This window comes from Schistocerca americana, chromosome 1 (assembly GCF_021461395.2).
Source record: "Schistocerca americana isolate TAMUIC-IGC-003095 chromosome 1, iqSchAmer2.1, whole genome shotgun sequence".
In the NCBI taxonomy this organism is placed as follows: Eukaryota; Metazoa; Arthropoda; class Insecta; order Orthoptera; family Acrididae; genus Schistocerca; species Schistocerca americana.
The window spans coordinates 612268301-612290694 of record NC_060119.1 but is presented as its reverse complement, the minus strand read 5'-3'; positions in this window follow the sequence as shown (position 1 = coordinate 612290694).

The following is a 22394-nucleotide window of genomic DNA, read 5'->3' as shown; positions in this document are numbered from 1 at the left end:
GATGTTGACTGTGGATATTGTATCAGAGACACAGTCCCTTTGACTGTTCAGAGATGTCACTAAAACCGGCCAAAGATGTAAACAACCATGCATGAGCAGCGCCTGTTACACGGAGGGGCTCCGGCAGCCGATCAGTTCCAGTCATTCCAACTGTTGACTGTAGTTCCATCATGCCTTGACGGTCAATACCGCTGTTTGATCGCGTCCGCGTTGTTACTTTGAGCCAGGAAGGGCTCTCAACAAGGGAAGAGAGATAGGAAGTGTCAATGACATGCCCCACTCAGGCCGCCCAAGGGCTACTACTGCAGTGGATGACCGCTGCCAACGGATTATGGCTCGGAGAATCCCTGACAGCAACGCTACCATGTTGAATAGTGCTTTTCGTACAGCCACAGGACGTCGTATTAAGGCTCAATAGGATGCATGATGCGCAACTTCACTCCGGGCATCCATGGCGAAGTCCATCTTTGCAACCACGACACCATGCAGCGCGGTACAGATGGGCCCAACAACATGCCGAATTGACCGCTCAGGATTGGCATCACATTCTCTTCACCGATGAGTGTCGCATATGTCTTCAACCAGACAATCGTCGGAGACGTGTTTGGAGGCGAACCGGTCAGGCTGAACGTCTTAGACACAGTGTCCAGCGAGTGCAACAAGGTGGAGGTTCCCTACTGTTTCGAGGTGGCTTCTGTGGGGCCGACGTACGCCGCTGGTGGTCATGGAAGGCGCCGTAATGGCTGTACGATACGTGAATGCCATCCACCGACCAATAGTGCAACCACATCGGCAGCATAGTGCCGAGGCATTCGTCTTCATGGACGACAATTCGTGACCCCATCGTGTACATCTTGTGAATGACTTCCTTCAGGAAAACGACATCGCTCAACTAGAGCGGCCAGCATGTTCTCCAGACATTAACCCTATCGAACATGCCTGGGATAGATTGAAAATGGCTGTTTGTGGACGACGTGATCCACCAACTACTCTGAGGGATCTACGCCGAATCGCCACTGACGAGTGGGACAATCTGGACCAAAAGTGCCTTGATGAACTTGTGGATAGTATGCCACGACGAATACAGGCATGCTTCGAAGCAAGAGGACGTGCTACTGGGTATTAGAGGTACCGGTGTGTACAGCAATGTGGACCACAACCTCTTAAGGTCTCGCTGTGTGGTGGTACAACATGCAGTGTGTGGTTTTCATGAGCAGTGAAAAGGGCGGAAATGATGTTTATATTTATCTCTATTCCAATTTTTTGTTCAGGTTCCGGAACTCTCTGGACGGAGGTGATGCAAAACTTTTTTTGATGTGTCTATAAAGATCTTGAAACTGAAATAAGGAAATCGATAGTATAAAGCAAACACAACTTATTGAATGTAAGAACGACTAGTTTTTCAACAAACGTGTGACGTGTTTCTGGTTTAAGCAACCCATATATGACCGTCGTGTGAGAAACCATTTAACGTTCTTATTTGCACCTACATGCTAATGGTATCCTAATACTATTCTTCAAAATTACTCTGAGTTGTATAACATACAGAACAGTTAACAGGGAAAATAGCCGGAAAATTAGTTTCCGTATCTTGAACTGCCTTTCAAATGTGAGCAAATGTTCACTACAGGATTGCCTTACAAGACAGTGTGTGTCTGGATCAGTAGAGGAGGTAAAGAAGATCCAAATAAGGGCAGCGTTTAGTAATCCCAAGAGAACTATTAAAATTTATTGTCACATTCTACAATACAGGCGTTTTGTAAAGGTTTACGGTTAAATCTCTTAAGTTTCTGGGAGCATGCGTGCAGGAAGATTCAGGCAACAATTTATTTCCTCCGACATACGAGAGTAGCCTGAGAAGTAATGCCTCCGAATTTTTTATGCGAAAATTCTTAAGGCGTTTTGAGAAAACAAACGCTATTAATGTTCTATATCTTTATTCTTCGTGTCTATGTATTTGCACCCCTCTGCCACTAAAAGCTCTATACTGTAGCGTGTAACATGCCGGTGTGTAACGCAGCTATGTCGGTGCGTAAGAAACAGGATACTCTAACTTAGTTTCGAATTCGAAGAGTTCCTCCTCACATGGAACACCATCTTCAGCACGACAATGCCAGACCACACACGAGAGCTTCGACATTTGCAACAATCCGACGATTTGTGTACAATGTCATCGATTATCCTCCATACAGTTCCTACTCGGTCGCATGCGATTTTCATCTATTTCCAAAACCCGAGAAACATCTTCGAGGAGTTAACTTGTGATGAAACAGTGCAAGTAGCGGTGAGGTTGTGACTCCATCAACAAAGTGAAACTTTCTACTCTGAAAGCATCAATGAAGTAGTCTCTCGTTGGCACAAGTGTTCATGGCCAGGGTTGATGTGTTGAGAAATAAATGTGTTATCATGAAGAATGAAGAAGTGGACTGTTAATAATCTTAGTTTTCTCCAAAAATCCTCAATAGTTTTCAAGCAAAAAATTTAGAGGCACTACTTTTTAGCATAACCTAATTGAGTCATCAGTCTTGCGAAACGTTTGATGCGACCCGCCACGAATTCCTCTCCTGTGCCAATCTCTTCATCTCAGAATACCACTTGCAACCTACGTCCTTAATTATTTGCTGGATGTATTCGAATCCCTGTCTTCCTCTACAGTTTTTGCCCTCTACAGCTCCCTCTAGTACAATGGAAGTCATTCCCTGATGTCTTAACAGATGTCCTGTTATTCTGTCCCTTCTCCTTGTCAGTGTTTTTCACATATTCCTTTCCTCTCCGATTCTGTGCAGAAACTCCTCATCCCTTACCTTATTAGTCCAACTAATTTTCAACATTCATCTGTAGCACCACACCTAAGATGATTCGATACTCTTCTGTTCCGGTTTCTCCACAGTCCATGTTTCATTAATATACAATGCTGTGCTCCAGACGTACATTCTCAGAAATTTCGTCCTGAAATTAAGGCCTCTATTAGATACTAGTAGACTTCTCTTGACCAGGAATGCCCGTTTCTGCCAGTGCTAGTCTGCTTTTGATGGCCTCCGTGCTCCGTACATCGTTGGCTGTTTGGTGCTTAAGTAGTATATTTCATTCAGTTCATCTACTTCGTTACCATCAATCCTGATGCTAAGTTTCTCGCTATTCTCATTTCTGCTACTTCTCATTACTTTCGTCTTTCTTTAATTTATTCTACATCCTTGTTCTGTACTTATTAGATTGTTCAGTCCTTTCTGCAGATCGTGTAATTCTTCTTCACTTTCACTAAGGATAGCAATGTCATCAGCGAATCGTATCATTGATATCCTTTCACCTTGAATTTTAATTCCATTCCTGGTTCTTTTATTTCCATGATTTCTTCTTCGATGTATAGATTGAACAGTAAGTGCTAATGACTACATTCCTGTCTTACACCCTTTTTAATCCGAGCACTTCGTTCTTGGTCGTCCTCCCTTATTATTATTCCATCTTGGTTCTTGTACATATTGTGTATTACCCGTCTCTCTCTCTCTAGCTTACCCCTATTTTTCTCAGGATTTCGAACATCTTGCACCATTTTACGTTGTCGAACGCTTTTTTCCGATAGACAAATCCTGTTAAGAAATTATAATTATATTAATACCTTCAGCTGCTCACGGGCGTTGATATATATCAACGGGGACATGTGAAAATCTGTGCCCCCACCGGGACTCGAACCAGGGATCTCTTTCTCTACCCATCTGAGCCACCAAGGGCATGGAGGATTGTGCGACTGCAGGGACTATCTCGCGCACGCCTCCTGCGAGACCCTCATGGTCACCTTGTGTGTCCACACACTACATTCGTAGTGTCCCACCCCAACACACTCATTACTCGTGGAAGACATTGTTACCAAGTCCCGTAAGAATCCGGGGAATATGTGTGCATCCGCACAGAAGAAGAAGGCCATGGCCGGAATTGCCAGAACTATTTACGTATGTGGATATGGTGTTTGTTCTTTCGGACATGTCCAAAAGAACAGTCACCATATCCATATACGTATAAATCCTGTGAACGTGCCTTGATTCTTCTTTAGATTTGCTTCTACTATCAAACCTTCCTGAAGCAAAACTGATCGTCATTGACACATTCTCAATCTTCTTTTCCATCTTTACGTATATTACTCTTATCAGCAACGTGTATGCATGAGCTGTTAAGCTGATTGTGCCATATTTGTAGCACTTGTTAGCTCTTGTAGTCTTTCGAATTGTGTGGATGGTATTTTTCCGTTGGACGTCTCGCTAAATAACTGTCACAGGGAGAACAGAGGAAATAAGAGCTCATACGGAGGACAATTGACAGTCGCTATTCCCAAACATCATTTAGAAATATAACAATAAAGGTAGATATCTTTTGTTTTCCTACACAGTTTATCATTTGGCAATGCACAAACTAGCCAATAGTTTTCTGTGAAGTTGTCGTTGTAAGGAAAGAAAAGAAAGTAATCATTGCTTTACATAATCTCCATTTACATTATATCCGTTTTGCAAAGGGGGAAATGGTAGTGTAAATTACCCTCTGCCACGCCTAGTAAGATGGCTTGTGACTTATGGGGCATGTGGTAGCTTTTTCGCATCAGATGGAGGTTTATGAAAATTCAGGAGTAACTACTTCCATTTTCCGTTCCTGCAAAAAATCACTATGTCAATATCAAACTGCTGCACGTCAGATAAACAACCCATAGTTACCGTAGTCTCCCTGAGCTGACATATTGGTTAATAAAGTACGTGGAGATCCGGGCCCTAAATCGTTAGACGCAGCACGGAAATCCCGCATTTATTTACCGTACATCTGCCATGTGGTTACAGCAGTCCGCTGACTGTTACAGCTCGTGGCCGCTAATGGTCGCTCCCTTTTACCCCTTTTACGAAAACCACGATAAGAGGTGCCTATTCCCCGCCGGAAGCTCCGATAGGATCGAAAGCAAAAACGAAGCGCCGCGCAGCGTCACGTCAAGCCGCGACTGACAGCGGGCTGTGTTTGCACGCCTACACTAGACGAGGCGCCAGTGCAGGGACGCGGCGGCCGCTATCGACTATCGATACGTCACTCCGGCGCAGTCGTCCGACTGTGGCGGGCGACAAGTATCAGCGCGGCACGCCACGGCGCGGCCTCAGATCGCGTGACGCGGCGCGGTAACCGCGTGGCGGGGAGGGGCGGGCCATCGCGCGGATTGAGCCCGCTTTGTCCGCGGCCGCCCGCAATCCCTCCTAATGGACTGAGCGGCCGGCGCGCGCAGATCGTCGCGGCCATGCGAGTCCTTTGTCTCGGTCTTCCTCCGCCTCAGCTCGCCGACCGCCCTCGTCTTACAGCGCTTAAGGTTTCGCGGCAAGTGAGGGCTCGCTAGCGTTTCTGACGTAGACAAAAGAAGTCATTACGTGAAAAGTTAGGCGAGTCAGCAGTACGCCGGATGCAATTGTTCCTTCACTGAGTTGTATGAGACTTAGTCAGCAGTTTCACTTATAACCTCGAATATATCAAGCTGCTATCATGAGACAAGGTGTTAATGTTTTGTGCATTCGTCATTCAGCGCGACACTGCTTTCCTAACGATGACTCACTTGGAGGAAGCCTACAAGGGTCGGAAAAAATTGTGGGACACAGCGAGATATGCATACTTGCATATAAATGCCTATGCTAGCCAAGCCTGTAGGCTCGGCTCTTGTAACTGTACCACCAGCGGCACCTGTACAATGCCCTCAATACGTTTCAAAGATTAGTCAGAACAGTGTCCTCTGTGAGCACATTATGTAGAAGTTAAATGTATTCGAACGTGGTTAATTTTTGATGCTCCTATAGTCGTCGCTTCCGTAACCAAGATTCCCGGGTTCGATTCCCGGCGGGTCAGGGATTTTCTCTGCCTCGTGATGACTGGGTGTTGTGTGATGTCCTTAGGTTAGTTAGGTTTAAGTAGTTCTAAGTTCTAGGGGACTGATGACCATAGATGTTAAGTCCCATAGTGCTCAGAGTCAGAGCCGTAACCAAGAATGCCGAAGTGTTTGGTGTTTCAAAGGAATCGTATCTAACATTTACACTACTGGATATTAAAATTGCTACACCACGAAGATGACGTCCTACAGACGCGAAATTTAACCGACAGGAAGAAGATGCTGTGATATGCACATGATTAGCCTCTCAGAGCATTCACATAAGGTTGGCGCCAGTGGCGACACCTACTACGTGCTGACATGAGGAAAGTTTACAACCGATTTCTCATACACAAACAGCAGTTGACCGGCTTTGCCTGGTGAAACGTTGTTGTGATGCCTCGTGTAAGGAGGAGAAATGCGTACCATCACGTTTCCGACTTTGATAAAGGTCGCATTCTAGCCTATCGCGATTGCGGTTCATCGTATCGCGACATTGCTGCTCGCGTTCCTCGAAATCCAATGACTGTTAGCAGAATATGGAATCAGTGGGTTCAGGAGGGTAATACGGAACGCCGTGCTGGATCCCAACGTCCTCGTATCACTATCAGTCGAGATGACAGGCATCTTATCCGCATGGCTGTAACGGATCGTGCAGCCACATCTCGATCCCTGAGTCAACAGATGGGCACGTCTGCAAGACAACAACCATCGGCGCGAACAGCTCGACGACATTTGCAGCGGCATGGACTATCAGCTCGGAGACCATGGCTGTGTTTACCCTCGACGCTGCATCACAGACAGGAGCGCCTGCGATGGTGTACTCAACGACGAACCTGGGTGCACGAATGGCAAAACGTGATTTTTTCGTATGAATCCAGGTTCTGTTTACAGCATCATGATTGTCGCATCCGTGTTTGGTGACATCGCGGTGAACGCACATTGGAAGCCTGTATTCGTCATCACCATACTGTCGTATCACCCGGCCCGATGGTATGGGGTGCCATTGGTTACACGTCTCTGTCACCTCTCGTTAGCACTGACAGCACTCAGAACAGTGGACGTTACGTTTCAGATGTGTTACGACCCGTCGCTCTACCCTTCATTCGATCCCTGTTAAACCCTACATTTCAGCAGGATAATGCACGACCGCATGTTGCAGATCCTGTACGGGCTTTTCTGGATACAGAAAATGTTCGACTGCTGCCATGGCCATATCTCTCACCAACTGAAAACGTCTGGTCAATGGTGGCCGAGCAACTGGCTCGTCACAATACGCCAGTCACTGTGATGAACTGTGGTATCGTCTTGAAGCTGCATGGGCAGCTGTACCTGCGCACGCCATCCAAGCTCTGTTAGACTCAATGCCCTGGCCTATATATTTGTACAATGAATACCCGTTTATCATCGGCATTTCTTCTTGGTGTAGCAATTTTAATGGCCAGTAGTGTATATCGCATACAAGGAAAACCGAAAAACATTATCCGCTAAGTCACAACGCGAACGAAAGTGTGTGATGAATGATCGTGACAGATAGTCAATGAAGAGGATTATAACGAAAAATAGGACGACAGCTTCAGAAGTCACTGCAGAACTCAATGTAGCACTCAAGAACACTTTCAGCATAAAAAGTGAAAGAACTCCTTTAACAGGAAACTGCAGGGTGAACTGGAATTTGAAAACCACGCATCAGTGAGTCAAATGCTCTCGGAAGTAAAACGTGCCGAAGCACGTTTTACTTCCGAGACTACGCAGCAACCATTTAAAGCAACTTCTGGGCGAGTTTACGCCCTAAGAGTGAAACAGGGCTGGAATTCGGCGGTGATTTGCGCATTCATATCGTAGTATTACATGGGCCCGCTGGTACTCTGCGAGGTCACATTCTGCCACCCTGTGGTAAACTTTCTTCCCGAATGGTGATGATGTGTTACAAGACACGACACCTGTTCACACAGCTCACATCTTTCAGGACTGGTTTTGTATGCACGAGGATGAATTATTGCAACTACCCTGGTCACCACAAACATATTACAGAGTGGTCTACTTTGGTAAGAAGGGTGCTTGATCGCTATCCATCTCCATCATTGCTAATTCATATCGCTACTATTCTGCAGGAAGATTCCCTGGAAAACCGTACTAGATCTGCCTTCACACTTGCCGGTAGGCCTGGAAGCTGATTTGAATGCTGACGTGTTTCCTGCAGCTTATTAAGCATTGTAATATGTTCTGCTTCTAAAGTTTCCTGTTGTCCGCCCACTGTGGGTTGTAGATGTATGCATTTTGCCTTTTCAGAAAACTTTTCGCTTTGAAAATCACTTCGACGTCATTCTGGAAATGCCTAACAAGCAACGGTTTCTCCACCCGAGGGAAGAGGAAGAAGTGCAATCTGTCTTGTCAGGAGTGTACGTGTAGCCCAAAGAAGCATTATGTGTGACTTTCTCGTGCAGAATGAACTGGAATTTTGTTCTGTACCAAAAACAGCCTTTAGCAGTTTCCCGCGACGCTTTGGCTTGACAGCCTCTCGTAACCTCGTTAAACGATTTCTGTGACTGTGACTGTCCCTTATGAGCATAATCTGTTGGTGCCACACCGTGGAAATCTCAAAAAACATTAATCGCTGCCATGTGCTATGCTGGTTGGGTCTATTTCGGCGGCAGTAAATCCACAAGTTTCCACTGCTTACTTTGCTCTTTTGCCGCAGGGTCGTCCATGATGATCAGGCGGCGAAAGATGTCGCCTTGATTAGTCTGACGCAGCTGCAACATTTACTTGAAGTAATGCACTGTAAACACCATCTGTACCATCACAACTTTAGTTCTTACGGTCTTTGGTTCAGAAAACCACCATTACTGGGAGACTTTGTAACGTAATAAACACGATGTAGGTTACATAGACAAATACAGAAAAAAATGTTTTGAAACTCTATAGATCTGAGGCTACTTGCAAAGTTGTACAATGGTGATTTATCCTAACATATCAGTATAACAGCAGCTCACTATATACTTGCTTCTGGCTTGGCTCACACAATAGTTTTTAATCATTACAGCAATTTATGTCAAAAGATCTCTGTCACAAGCTTAAAATATGACATTCACAATCGTCAGAAATCACAAAAACCTATCACCATCAGGAGCAAAGAGAGTTTTCAACAACCGAGCGAGGTGGCGCAGTGGTTAGCACACTGGACTCGCATTCGGGAGGACGACGGTTCAATTCCGTCTCCAGCCATCCTGATTTAGGTTTTCCGTGATTTCCCTAAATCGTTTCAGGCAAATGCCGGGATAGTTCCTTTGAAAGGGCACGGCCGATTTCCTTCCCAATCCTTCCCTAACCCGAGCTTGCGCTCCGTCTCTAATGACCTCGTTGTCGACGGGACGTTAAACACTAACCACCACGACCAGAGTTGTCAAGAACGACCATAGACCGTAATGTCTGTTACTCCATGTCAACACCGAGCGAGGTGGCGCAGTGGTTAGCACACTGGACTCGCATTCAGGTGGACGACGGTTCAATGCCGCGTCCGGCCATCCTGATTTAGGTTTTCCGCAATTTCCCCAAATCGTTCCAGGCCATTGCCGGGATGGTTCCTTCGAAAGGGCACGGCCGACTTCCTTCCCCTTCCTTCCCTAAATCGATGAGACCGATGACTTCGCTGTTTGGTCTCTTCCCCCAAACAACCCAACCATATCAACAAATATGACGTATATATATATCGTTATTAATCAGTACACACTGAGGTGACAGGACATGAGATAGCGCTCTGAATATACACAGATGGCTACATTATAGCGCACGCAAGGTATAAAAGGGCAGGTAATAGGCGGAGCTGTCATTTGTACACAGGTGATTATGTGAAAAGGTTTCCGATGTGCCCATGGACGCATGACGGGGATTAACAGACATTGACGCGGAATAGTAGTTGGAGCTAGACGCAAGGAGCATTCCATTTCGGAGGTCGTTACAGATTTCAGTAATCCGAAAGGGTCCGCAGCTCGTGGTCGTGCGGTAGCGTTCACGCTTCCCGCGCCCAGGTTCCTGGGTTCGATTCCCGGCGGGGTCAGGAATTTTCTCTGCCTCGTGATGACTGGGTGTTGTGTGATGTCCTTAGGTTAGTTAGGTTTAAGTAGTTCTAAGCTCTAGGGGACTGATGACTATAGATGTTAAGTCCCATAGTGCTCAGAGCCATTTGAACCATTTTTTAATCCGAAAGCCACAGCATCCAGAATGTGCTGAGAATAGCAAGTATAGGGCATTACCTCTCACCACGGACAAGGCAGTGGCGGATGACGTAGAGTTGTCAGTGCTAATAGACAAAAAACACTGGGTGACATAACCACAGAAATCGATGTGGGACGCATCAGGATCGTATCCGTTGGACAGTGTGACGAAGTTTGACGTTAATGAGCTGTGGCAGCATGTGACCGACGCGACGAACTTGTGCTAACCTCATGACATCGCCTGTAGCGCCTCTCCTGGGCTTGTGACCATATTGATTGGACCCTAGACGACTGGGAAACCGTAGCCTGATCAGCCGAGTTGGTAAGAGCTGATGCTATGGTTCGAGTGTGGCGCAGACTCCACTAAGCCATGGACCCAAACTGTCAACAAGGCACTGCGCTAGGAGATGGTGGCTCCGTAATGGTGCGGACTGTGTTTACATGGAATAGGGTGGATGCTCTGGTCCAGTTGAACAGATCATGAACTGGAGGTGGTTAACTTCGGCTACTTGGAGACCATTTGTAGCCATTCATGGACATCACACTCCCAAACGACTGTGGAACATTTATGGATGACGATGCCCCATGTTACCAAACCAGATCTGTTCAAGTGTTCAAATTTGTGTGAATTTCAAAGGGACTAAACTGCTGAGGTCATTGGTCCCTAGACTTACATACTACTTATACTAACTTAAAGTAACTTATGCTAAGAGCAACACACACACCCGTTCCCGAGGGTGGACTCTAACCTCCGAGGGGAGGGGCCGCGCAATCCGTGACATGGCGCCTCAAACCAAGCGGCCACTACGAGCGGCACCAGATCTGTTTGTGATTGGTTTGATGAACGAATGTTTTGGCAACCCAAATAACACCACATGAATCCCATGGAACGTTTATGAGACATAATCGAGAGGTCACTTCGTGCACAAAATTTTGCAGCGGCAACACTTTCGCAATTATGGATGTATGTAAAAGCAGTATGACTCAGTGTTTCTGCAGAGGCCTTCCAACGACTTATTGGGTCCACGTAACGTCAAGTTGCTGCACTACGCCGAGCAAATCGGGTTCGCGCACGATATTAGGAGGCTGCCCCTCAGTGTATACACATTCAGTTAAAGGAGACCTGCAAAAAGTGAATGCAGAGTGTCGTTTATACACAAAACGAAGTGTATTAATTTGACCATTTGTCCTGTTAAAACATGTGAATAAAGTACCAAATAGTTTCTACGTACAGTCATGTGAACCTAAAATAACATCTTTTTAAAACACAAATAGACTGCCAATAATTAACAGTATGGAATGTTACAGCTTGCATTTCCCACCAAATCAGCTTCCTGGCCTGCTACTTTGATAATTAGGAAGAGCGATCAAATCGCAGCCCACTTAGTAATAATCTAATGTTGAGCAGTGTATAAGGTTTATAGCGAGCAGATGGAAAGTGATCTGAAAAAGACTAACGGTTTGCTTTACCATGAGTGATGGAAGGTTTGTGTCACTTTCAAATGATCGTTATTTCCTAAGACACCAAAGAATAAATGCATGACTACCAAATCGGTACACAGTATGGAATGTTCCTCTTAACACAATAACTGTGAACGACATTAGAAATACACTCACGATGAGAAGAAAACGAGGAAATCGTTAAGTATAGAAAGGAGAAATACTAGGGTGTAGAAAAATTTCCGCTACCAGTCACAATAAAAGGTTATTTATTTGTCGCATGACCGTTTTCGGGATTGCTCCAATCTTGAAGTGTTTATACATTCATGTACATGTTTATATGCCTGAGATCACTGTATAAATACAAAAAAAATTATTAGATGCTGACTAAACAGATACAAGTGGGACAATTGTAAGTGGCAAGGCAGCATATGTCGAAAATATGTCTGTACTTACCTAGAGCTGAAGCATCATTATTATAGTTACGCTGTGGTGACAGTTTTTCCACTTAGTTACACACTTATTATCATTTTCAGGTCCATATTTCAGTTTTATAAAGCTTAGCTGCATGTTTCACTACTACGATGTGCACTTGTGAAATAGACTGTGTTTTCATACAAGTATGTGGGCTGTGGTCAAAGAACTTACATGTAACAGGTGTAAAGATGTTGCTCATACAGAAACATGGAGGTTATGGTCAAAGAACTTAGCCACAGGAAGTACAAGGGTGTTTCACATACAGTAACTTGAGAAGCTATTACAGAATGCGTAGTTTTTTGATACACGTTTATCCACTATGGCTAAAATTCATTCGGAGAAATACTGTCCTCTTGCCTAACTTGGGATACACCTGAGAAACGTGCTTCTCTGGTAATTTTTGGCTGCTGTTACAGTAACAGGTGCCAGTGTGAAGAAAGAATACGGCAGGGGAGAAATGGACAATCGGTCATATTTTTGTTGAATTCAAAGTCATTATGAGATGAAAAAACGACGCCAAACTTGTGCCTTATTTGACTGAATCTAATAGGTAACGACGGGAAACGACGGAAATGCGACCGAAGATCACCTAAGCTCGGTTCTTCCAAGAATTGCAGAAGATCTCGCGCAGTTACATCGGCGTGCTAGCCCCAGCAACCAGGCGCCACCGAGATTTCGCTTCTCAACGTCGGTCCTCGCTGCCCTGGAAGCACTCTAGAAATTCAAGTCATTCTGCGGTCCTTAGGAGGAGGGGGGGGGGGGGGGGGGATGGGAAGGAGGTGGAAGCAAGATGCACTAACTTTGAAACTGACCAGTCATTCTCTCTCTCTCCTGTCCTAATTTTTCCATCTTCATCTGAAACTGTGCCATACTGCGAGGCTTCTATCTCACTAGTGCTACTCTCGCTTCCAAAGGGAGGCGGAAACATCTTGTTGGATTTCAGAAACGTCTAATTGCCCCATGGCTTAAGACTCTGCGTCCCTCTGTCGCTCTCACCCCTTGGCTATCATAGTCGCCCCTCTCCCCCCCCCCCCCCTCCCAAAACGGTGCTTGGCCACGGGTAAGAAAGGGGGAATGTCCGGTAGATTTGAAACCAATCATGGACTATTGAAGGTTCACCTTCTTGTGTCCCTTTTCTGATATCTCTCTCACGTCCCAAACTGGCTCTGTCTGTTGGATGGTGGGGAGAAGATTTTGCTATAATTTTAAGACGCCAACGATGTTCTCATTTGCGGTTCCATGTTCTGCCATCTCTATTACATAAGCACCTCTTTCTAACTTTCAACATAACGTTCTGTTTCAAATGTATAAGATAACTTTTTGTTAAAATTCAAACAACTCGAAGAACGAATCCAATGTTCCCTCTCGTTCTAGACTTTTCCCTCCATTTAACACCATGGTGCGTTAATTCTCCACAACCACGTTGTCACCAAATTACAGTCGCACATGGAGTAAGGAATAAAGAAACTTAAGAGGAATAAAGACAGCAAGTACCACCTCCCTACCAGAAGGTATTAGTGCAATCTCACCAATGCAAAAATTTAGCATGACAGACCATATATGGCGTCACTTGCAAAATACTTACATGACACATGAAACGGACCAATTGTCACGTTTCACAAGATCCTAGATCAGACTGTAAGCTCGTACATTACGATGTTACTGTAGTCAACTAAGCTTATTATTGGTATACCGGAACTATTTCTTTTTCGATCTCTGTTCAGTCGCAAAATCAAAACCGCGGTGGAAATCCGATGATGCTTTGCGCAGGTATGTTGCGCAGTGTCTCTAGTATGCCCGTCGATCGTATCACGTTGCGCTCTTCGCTTCTGAGTGTACAGTGAACGCATAAGATACTTCGAGCAATAGTATTTCCTGCCAAGTGTGAAGTGCATGCTCGTGGTTTCAGCCTGATTTCATGCAGCCCACAAAATGCAACTGTCATGCGTGTCCTTCATGACAATGCTTGGCCGCACACTGAAGAGACAACAACGACGCTCCATTAGCGTTGTCGATGGTAAGTGTTTGATCACCCACAATACCGCCCGGACTTGGCTCTCTCTCTCTTCTTTTTCCTTACATGAACAACTGGCTATGACATCATTTTGTCTCAGAAGGAAAGCTGCAGACCAATGTATGGAATTGGTCGACAGCACAGGCGTCTGCTTTCAGTGACGAGGGTATTAGACAGTTGGTAGAAGGCTACGACAGATGTCCAAGTCGGAGTGACGACTATGTAGAAAAGTAGCTGGAAGGTGGAGCTCAATGTTGCAAATAAAATAGTTTTGAGAGAGAGAGAGAGAGAGAGAGAGAACAGACAGACAGAGAGAAAACAGTAGTATCTGATTACGGGATTAGTACTGAATGTCTACAGCCAGTCACATCATGTAACTATCAAGGATTAATTCTAAGAGGCCATATAGTATGGAACAAACACGTACGTTTAGAGAACCTCCACTGGAGGAAGACTGTGCAACAATTTTCCTGTCAGCGTCGTGAGAGAGCGTAGCGCGTGCTGAAAAGTATTGTCTCTCTTAAAGCTTTTTAAATAAAGCAAACGTTTATTCTCCATGTCTACATATTTGCAGGCCTCTGCCGCTAGAGGACTCCGAACTGTAGAGTGTAACATGGCGATGTGTGAGAGACAGTGTGCTGTAATCTAGCTTCGAATTCGAAGAATTCCTTTACACTTGTAGCACCCTCTCCTTCAGCGTTACAGTGGCAGACCACACACAGGCGCTGCGACTTCGGCCACAACCCGGCGACCTGTGTTCGCTGTTATCGACCATCCTCCATACAGACCTGACTTGCCCCCATCCGACTTTCATCTGTTTCTAGAATTTAAACAACACCTTCGAGGACTTCAATTTGATAGTGATGAAAGGGTGCAAGCAAAGGTGAGGTTGTGGCTCCGTCAACAAACGTTATACAGTGACGATATCAAAAATCTAGTCTATCGTCGGGACAAATGTGTTCGTTGCCAGGGTGACTATGTTGAGGAATAAATACGCAGATACGAAGATAAAGAAGTATAATGTTAACAGCGTTTATTTTATTTAAAAGGCTTTAAGAGTTTTCACGTAAAACATTCGGAAATATTACTTTTCAGAACTGTCTCGTAGATAATCCATTTTCTCTTGCGCGATACCCACCTGGTAATGTTAGTACGAAATATCCTCAGCCTAGCACTGTACAGTTGCTTGGCGAGTAAGAGCGTAGATTTAGATGTTAAAGGCATTAGATAAAGGACTGTGATTTCTATTTCTGGAAACAGCTTTGCATCTGGTTTTAAATATGTTGGTAGGTTTGCTACCAGTACGTGTTGTTTGTTTAGAAATGCCAGGAACTTGAATATCATCAACTCAGATCTTGTATACACAAAAGGGAAAGAAACGTAAAGCACAAAACAAGGACAGAAGCTATTTGCTGCTTACTTACTAACAGAAGCACGTAAAAATCCAACAGTAACACAGAGGAGTGTACTAGCTGGTGGGGTATCTGCTAAGCTGGCGGCATTAGTCAACTGGAAGATAGGAAGAGCAGTAGAATGGGAAAAAATAGACAAAAACAATCAATAAAGATAGCAGAGGACGCTGTAGTAGCCACTAAGAGGTGAAATAATGGGTATAAAACAAGAATATGGAACCAGCCTTACGGTTGATGAACTATAAATTTATTCGCAATTACGGAAGAAAATACTTTAATCACACAGATTCTTACTAAAATTACAGTAAGTTTTTTTAGTTCAATTGGCTGAACAGAATTATCATGTTGTGGTAAAATTCTTTGTGTTTGATGGGTTTTCACCAAGGGAGATTCAAAGTATTATAAGGCGGTCTAATAATTCACTTTCAAAAATTGAGAAGTGGGTAGCTGAAATTTTCCGCATGAAAGCAATATAACTGTTTTTCCATTCTCGTTTGTATAGCATCAGTCTAGCACAGACATCCTAGTCATAAGAACTCTACTAGTATCAAACTCCGGCCATAACTTGAGGAGAACATTTCTGAGAATGTACGTTTGGATCATACCATTGAACGGAAATGATCTTGTGCTTCGAAGCGTCTGAAATGTGGTGCTATAGAAGGATTATGAAAATGGAATGAGGAAATGCATGCAGACTCAGCAAGGAGAAGATCGTCTGGAAAATTGGAAATCATCGGGGGCTGGAAGAAATCAGGGCATTAACCTTTATGGAACTAGAGAGTACTGCATTGAGCAAAATATTCAGGGGAAGGCAGAGATTGGAATGTATCGAACAAATAATTACGCACTTACGATTAAGACGCTACCCTGAGCTTAAATACAGCCATGAAACTATAGGATGATTGCACTTCTTTTGACAGCTAAGAGTTATGGATTCTTCTTCAGCGAACTGTGTATTTATTAGACTATTGGTGCATTTATTGCGTAGCATGTAACTAATTTGCCTGTAAAGTTGCTTATAATACTGATCATCGTCCGGAAGGAGTTTGCCAAGCAGATATTCTGCTCTCCGTCTCCATCCACTGGTCACCGTTCTATCTTCATTTCTCGTTGTGGGTAGAACGATTGGGGTTTCGATTTCTTTCTATCAGTATTTTTTACGGGTTACCACACACATAGTTCTTTAGCTCATTTCTCGGATAGTTTTCTAACTACGCCAGTTTGTGCTAATCGGGCCGGCCGGGTTGGCCGAGCGGTTCTAGGTGCTACAGTCTGGAACCGTGCGACCGCTACGGTCGCAGGTTCGAATCCTGCCTCGGGCATAAATGTGTGTGATGTCCTTAGATTAGTTAGGTTTAAGTAGTTCAAAGTTCTAGGGGACTGATGACCTCAGAAGTTAAGTCCCATAGTGCTCAGAGCCATTTGAACCATTTTTTTGCTAATCGGGTACTTAAAATTTCTGTATTGTACCAGTTGTATTGCCTTGATGGCTGCAGTGGGAGACTTGTGATAGTCTCTTATATCTCTAATGTCCGCCAGCTCAGATGACCGTGGAATCTTATTTCATAACGTGATACATTCCAGTTGCGCATTTTGTATTACCTCTTGTAATGACAGACCCCTTAGATACTTATATATGATGGCTGCTAATGTGTTGACGTTGGATGTTACTTCGCTTAGCTCATTCCAGTTTTTTTCCTTAACGTTATATATTTCTGGCGCACATAAGTTTCAGTCGATATTATTTCTATCGCAAATCATAAATATACTTATTGATACAGGCAACAAGGACTTTTATCTTACGAGGACACCAACAAACAGTTCCTAGAATAAGGTCTGGAAAAATTATCGATCATCATTTGTTACCAAGTACTCTTTAAAACAGTTTATGAACCAACGATAAACTCTTTCTCTCAACAGCAACGAGGTACATGGCTCAGCTAAAAAAGTGAAAGACTAAATTTGAACTTACACCCTTACGAAAAGGCGTTAAACGTAAAATGCCAAATGCAAAATGGTTTGCTCTGTAAAGTTTTGTTAAAAACATTATAATTCATCAAAATATTAAATAATAATTTACATTGAACGTAAGTCATGGCGAGGCACACTATAACCTGAAAATTGCAATAGAGTAATACAATGGCCCCACTTCAGGCAGGGCATAAACCTGCAGACGACACAAGAGGCAGGAAGGGGTGAAGGAGGGAGGGGGAAGGGGAAGGGAGGAGGGGGAGGGGGGAGGGGGAAGGGAGGAGGGTGGAGGGAGAAGGGGGGAAGGGGGGAGGGGAAAGATCAGAGGGGGTAGGGGGAGAGGGAATGGTGGAGGGGGAGGGGGCTGTGTGAGGGGGAAGGGGTGTGGTGGTAGGAGGAGGGGGGAAGGGGGGAGGGTGGAGAGGGAAGGGGGTGGGAGGGAGAGGGAGAAGGGGGGCAGCTTGGATTCTGGACATCGAATTCCATTCATCCATGGGCTTGCACAGGATCTCTAAACACACTGTGTAGATTCACAGTTCCCAATTTTTTGTATAGACTTCACATAGCAGATCACATAATTCTTTAAGAACTCTCAGCAGATTATTTGCTTCATTATTACTTTATCTGCTGCCTGTCTTATGAGGATGTAATTGATCTAATGTAATTTAATATAGCTCCAGGATACAGTGATGATGTGTAGACAACAAATTAACGATAACACCACAGAAAACCACTTACATACTCCTTAAAGGTCAACTTTTCATAGGCTTCGCAAGAAACGTCTGGATGCACAGACTTCAGTGCACAGGATAGCCAAATCCTGTGACTTGCACAAAGAGATGTGCTTCTCTGGCTTATTGGGCCCTTTGGCACCACGCCAACCAATGAGATATTCGGAATCTACCCAGTCAACTTTACGGTAAGATATGCGGCCCCACACTGGTTGCATAATAGGGATTTGACTAAAGCCCCAACTCCTGAGTTGGAAAATGGTTTTTACACGACAGAGTGAACGGGACCGCAGTGAAACGTGTCGAAGATTCCACTAAAATTTCTATTCTGTTCTAAAACGCCTAGCGCATGACCTTCCAAAATCCAGCCAGGAAACTGATCAGTGTGGTCCATAGATCACATTATCTTTGACTGTGAAGCATATAATGGGAGTAGGTAACGAACAGAAACCAACCAATCAATATCCGAACTTTTAAAGTATAACAAGTAGTGGAAAATAACAATCAATGTTGCTAACAACTTTCCCTGGAATGGGAAAAGCAAATTTGTCAGGGCAGAGCAATTACAGCATCACCAAAGAAACTTGAATAGGATTAACCAAGTGCTAGGGAGTGCATGTGGTGTTATGGAGGATGTGAATGCGAATGCTGCGTTACACTCTGTGTGTGTGCAACTTATATCACAGAACCAGATCAGCCACATCAGCCACCACCACAGTGCCACATCAGCTCCACGTCGGCACAACATCCACTTCCACCTCGGCAACAGTAGCGACGAGATGCCCTTCAGAGGGATGTGGATAGCAAGTGAAGTGTAATACAGTGCCATAACAGTCGCGGTGGTTTTTCGGGACTGTTTTCAGTCATAAAAAAAGAGAGAACGATAAAGTACTCTGACGCCATTCCAGAGAAAACACACACATACTGATGGAGAAAAGTCGCAGCACCAAGTAGGAGTTGTGCTACATACAAGAAAGTTAGTAGGCGTGTTTCTACATCTGAAGCCGGCCGCTGGTGGCCGAACGGTTCTAGGCGCTTCAGTCTGGAACCACGCGACCGCTACGGTCGCAGGTTCGAATCCTGCCTCGGGCATGGGTGTGTGTGATGTCCTTAGATTAGTTAGGTTTAAGTAGTTCTAAGTTCTAGGGGACTGATTACCTCGGATGTTAAGTCCCATAGTGCTCAGAGCCATTCTACATCTGAAACATAATGTTCGAATTTCAGTCATACTAGAAGTGAGTTAACGCTCTCATTAAGTACATGGCTTTAAGAGTCAACCTTCAATAATTGTGAAATGAACCCTGTCGTCCAGAACCGCGTGCCACAAAGAGCGCAGATTCACCAAAAGACGGGGAAACTCACAGGCGTCTATTGTCTATTGAGGCCTAAGCGCTGGAGCGTGAGATTGGGACAGTCGAGAACCTATGTCATAGGGAAACCCAGTAGATGCTGTTTGTGGCCAAGGAGACGTAGCAGCGTTAAATATGGCAGGCCTAAGTTCGGCCATAAAGGGAAACATTTATGGAAACTATTTAATTCTGTAGTAATGCAGGGAATGAAGCCACAATAATTTTAATCTAGCATCCTTTATACATTTTCGCGGTGATCCGAATAAAACTTGGATATTAATCATATCTATAATAGTTTAGGATTCACTGTTAAAGTGAAATTCACAAGTTTTGTATGAAAGACCTGAATGCTAAAATCTGAATGCTTTAGTTGACCTTAACGATCGACATTTCATATAGAAGTGCATCATTGAAATGCCAAATGTTGTAAATACAAATCTTGTAACTTGATATGTTTAAAAGATACAGTAACTTTAAATTATCAGTAGTTTCAGTTAAGCATCAGATCATCATTTCCTAAACACAAGATACATTGAACGATGACAGCATGACACCTTATTGAATTATTAGGTAACAGAATATTTGTTGTAAAGTTTAGTGCATAATATTTACTTCTGTTCTTTATTTGTCTTGAAGAGCATTCGTGCAAGGCTACTGACCGTGATATTCAAAGTTAAGAAGGAAAATGTATTGGTTTTCTGTAAAAGAATTTAATGTTTATTATGTAATGAATATTATTGTTACTTCATTTAGAACGTGAAAGTGGTCAAGCTTTGATTATTTAAATGTGTTAAAATGTAAAATAGTGTAGAACAAGCTCTAGCCAATCAGATGGACGGCTTCAGGAAACGGAACTGCCCTAGTCAGTGGAGCGAGGATATTCGGCGTGCGGGAAACGCAGCCGAGGACGGGCAGAGGAAAGGTGCTGGTATAGACGCGAAAGCAGACAGTTCGGCTGGAGACACCAAAGGGTACGGTTCGGTTTGAGACGCGAAAGCGGACAGTCGGTCTTTAGGCAGCTAGGAAGTGAAACGACTTGGGAAATTTATCGTTGTGTGGTATCGCGGGAGTTATTCTCTGAGCGGTGAGCCGCAGTGCGCCTGGTGTGAACTCTTGAAGTTTTCGCGTAGATAACTTGTATTTCGCGATGAGATTGTGAATGATTGCACTGTGTCAAATGGATATGCGCTCGAATGTAACAGTATCTCTAAATACGACCACCTTCGCTATTAGTTTGCTTTCTGAATAAACATTATTCTAACCAAATCGCAACTGTGTGGCCTACGTAATTTATGGGTCGTTAATTTAGTTCCCTATATCATTATTACTGTTATTATATGTTATATTAACTTCATATTTCGCAATCTTGCCATCAGCCAGACAATTTAACCAAGAGGTCACAAGTGTCTATTTTAGGGCGTGTAATGTGACATGTGCGGTTCAACCCCTAGACGAGTTTCGATGAAGGGGAACCCCATGTGAGCCAGAACATCTTTGGAATGTTAGATCGCAAAGACTGACACTAAAACGCCACCATGAGGAAGCCAATCAGATATTCTTTAAATACACACTGTCATGGTCGTAAGCGTTAGTTAACTGTGAGATAGAACGTGGAGAGTCAGTGTTAGTCAAGAATGTATTTAAGGTGACAAAGATGTCATTATCAATACGTCACTGTGTGTGAACGAGGTCTTTTAATAGAACTACGAGAAGGTGGATGTTTCTTCTGCCACACTGCACAAAGAATCGGCAAGAATGTAGCATTCAGTAGGACGACGGTTCAAACTCGCTTCCGGCCATTCCGATTTGTTTTCCGCGATTCTCTAAATCACATCAGGCAAACGCCGGATTGATTCCTTCGAAAGGGCACAGCCTACATCCTTCCCTGTGCATCCTTAATCTGATGTAACCGATGACCTCACTGTTTGGTCCCCTCCTCTAAATCAAGCAACCAACATTGTAGCCACCATACACGACTGGTGGCAGCAGTCGTAATGAGAATATACGGTCGCTAGACTACTCTGAAACGTCCCCTTAGAAAAATTTATGAATGACTGTGCTGATAAACCTCTTACATTATTTAATTTTCAAACAGCTCAGCAGAACTGAACGTACTCGGACATTTCGCTCTTTACCTATTCTGATCAACACTAAACTGACGCTCAATATTTTTAGCGCAACGCAGTCTGACTTTCAATAATCCCTACAAAAGAATGGCCCTGACTAACATTAACCTATACCTTTCACAAATCACCTACCTCACAAAAATTTTCGTTACTCGAACTACTGCAATACAGCGAGCGCCACTACTGCCAGCTAAATAAAAGATTCAAACTACTGAAGGCACTAACTACTGATAGGCATAATTAGCAAATGAAAGATTTTGACAGAGAACAAACAATGTATTTACTTTAATAGTGTTCAAAAGTCATAATATATGTATCAGTTCATGACATTCAGTCTTACAAATTTACTGTCTCTGATGGACACACGTCCAGATCATCCGCTCTCAAAACTCCGCCATTTCTCTCCCCGCATCCACCACTGCTGGCGGCTCGCCTCCAACTGCGCAACGCTACGAACTGTTAACAGCCAACTGCCCAACACTACAACAGCAAATTCCAACAATGCCACCCAGCCACAGACCGCACACAGCACAGCCAGTGATTTTCATGCAGAGCGCTACGTGACGGTGGCGTTACCAATATAAGAACCGAAACAGCCTACTTACATAGTCCCTATGCTCCCCACAAAAAATTTTACAAATTGTTTTGGGCAGTGGCCAATACAGATTTGAAAAAATTTTACATAATTACAATAACAAAGAAATCAAATGCACACACTTATTGATACAATGTTGGTCAAAAGCTAAAATTTTCTCACAGTCCATGAAGACAGTCCTGAT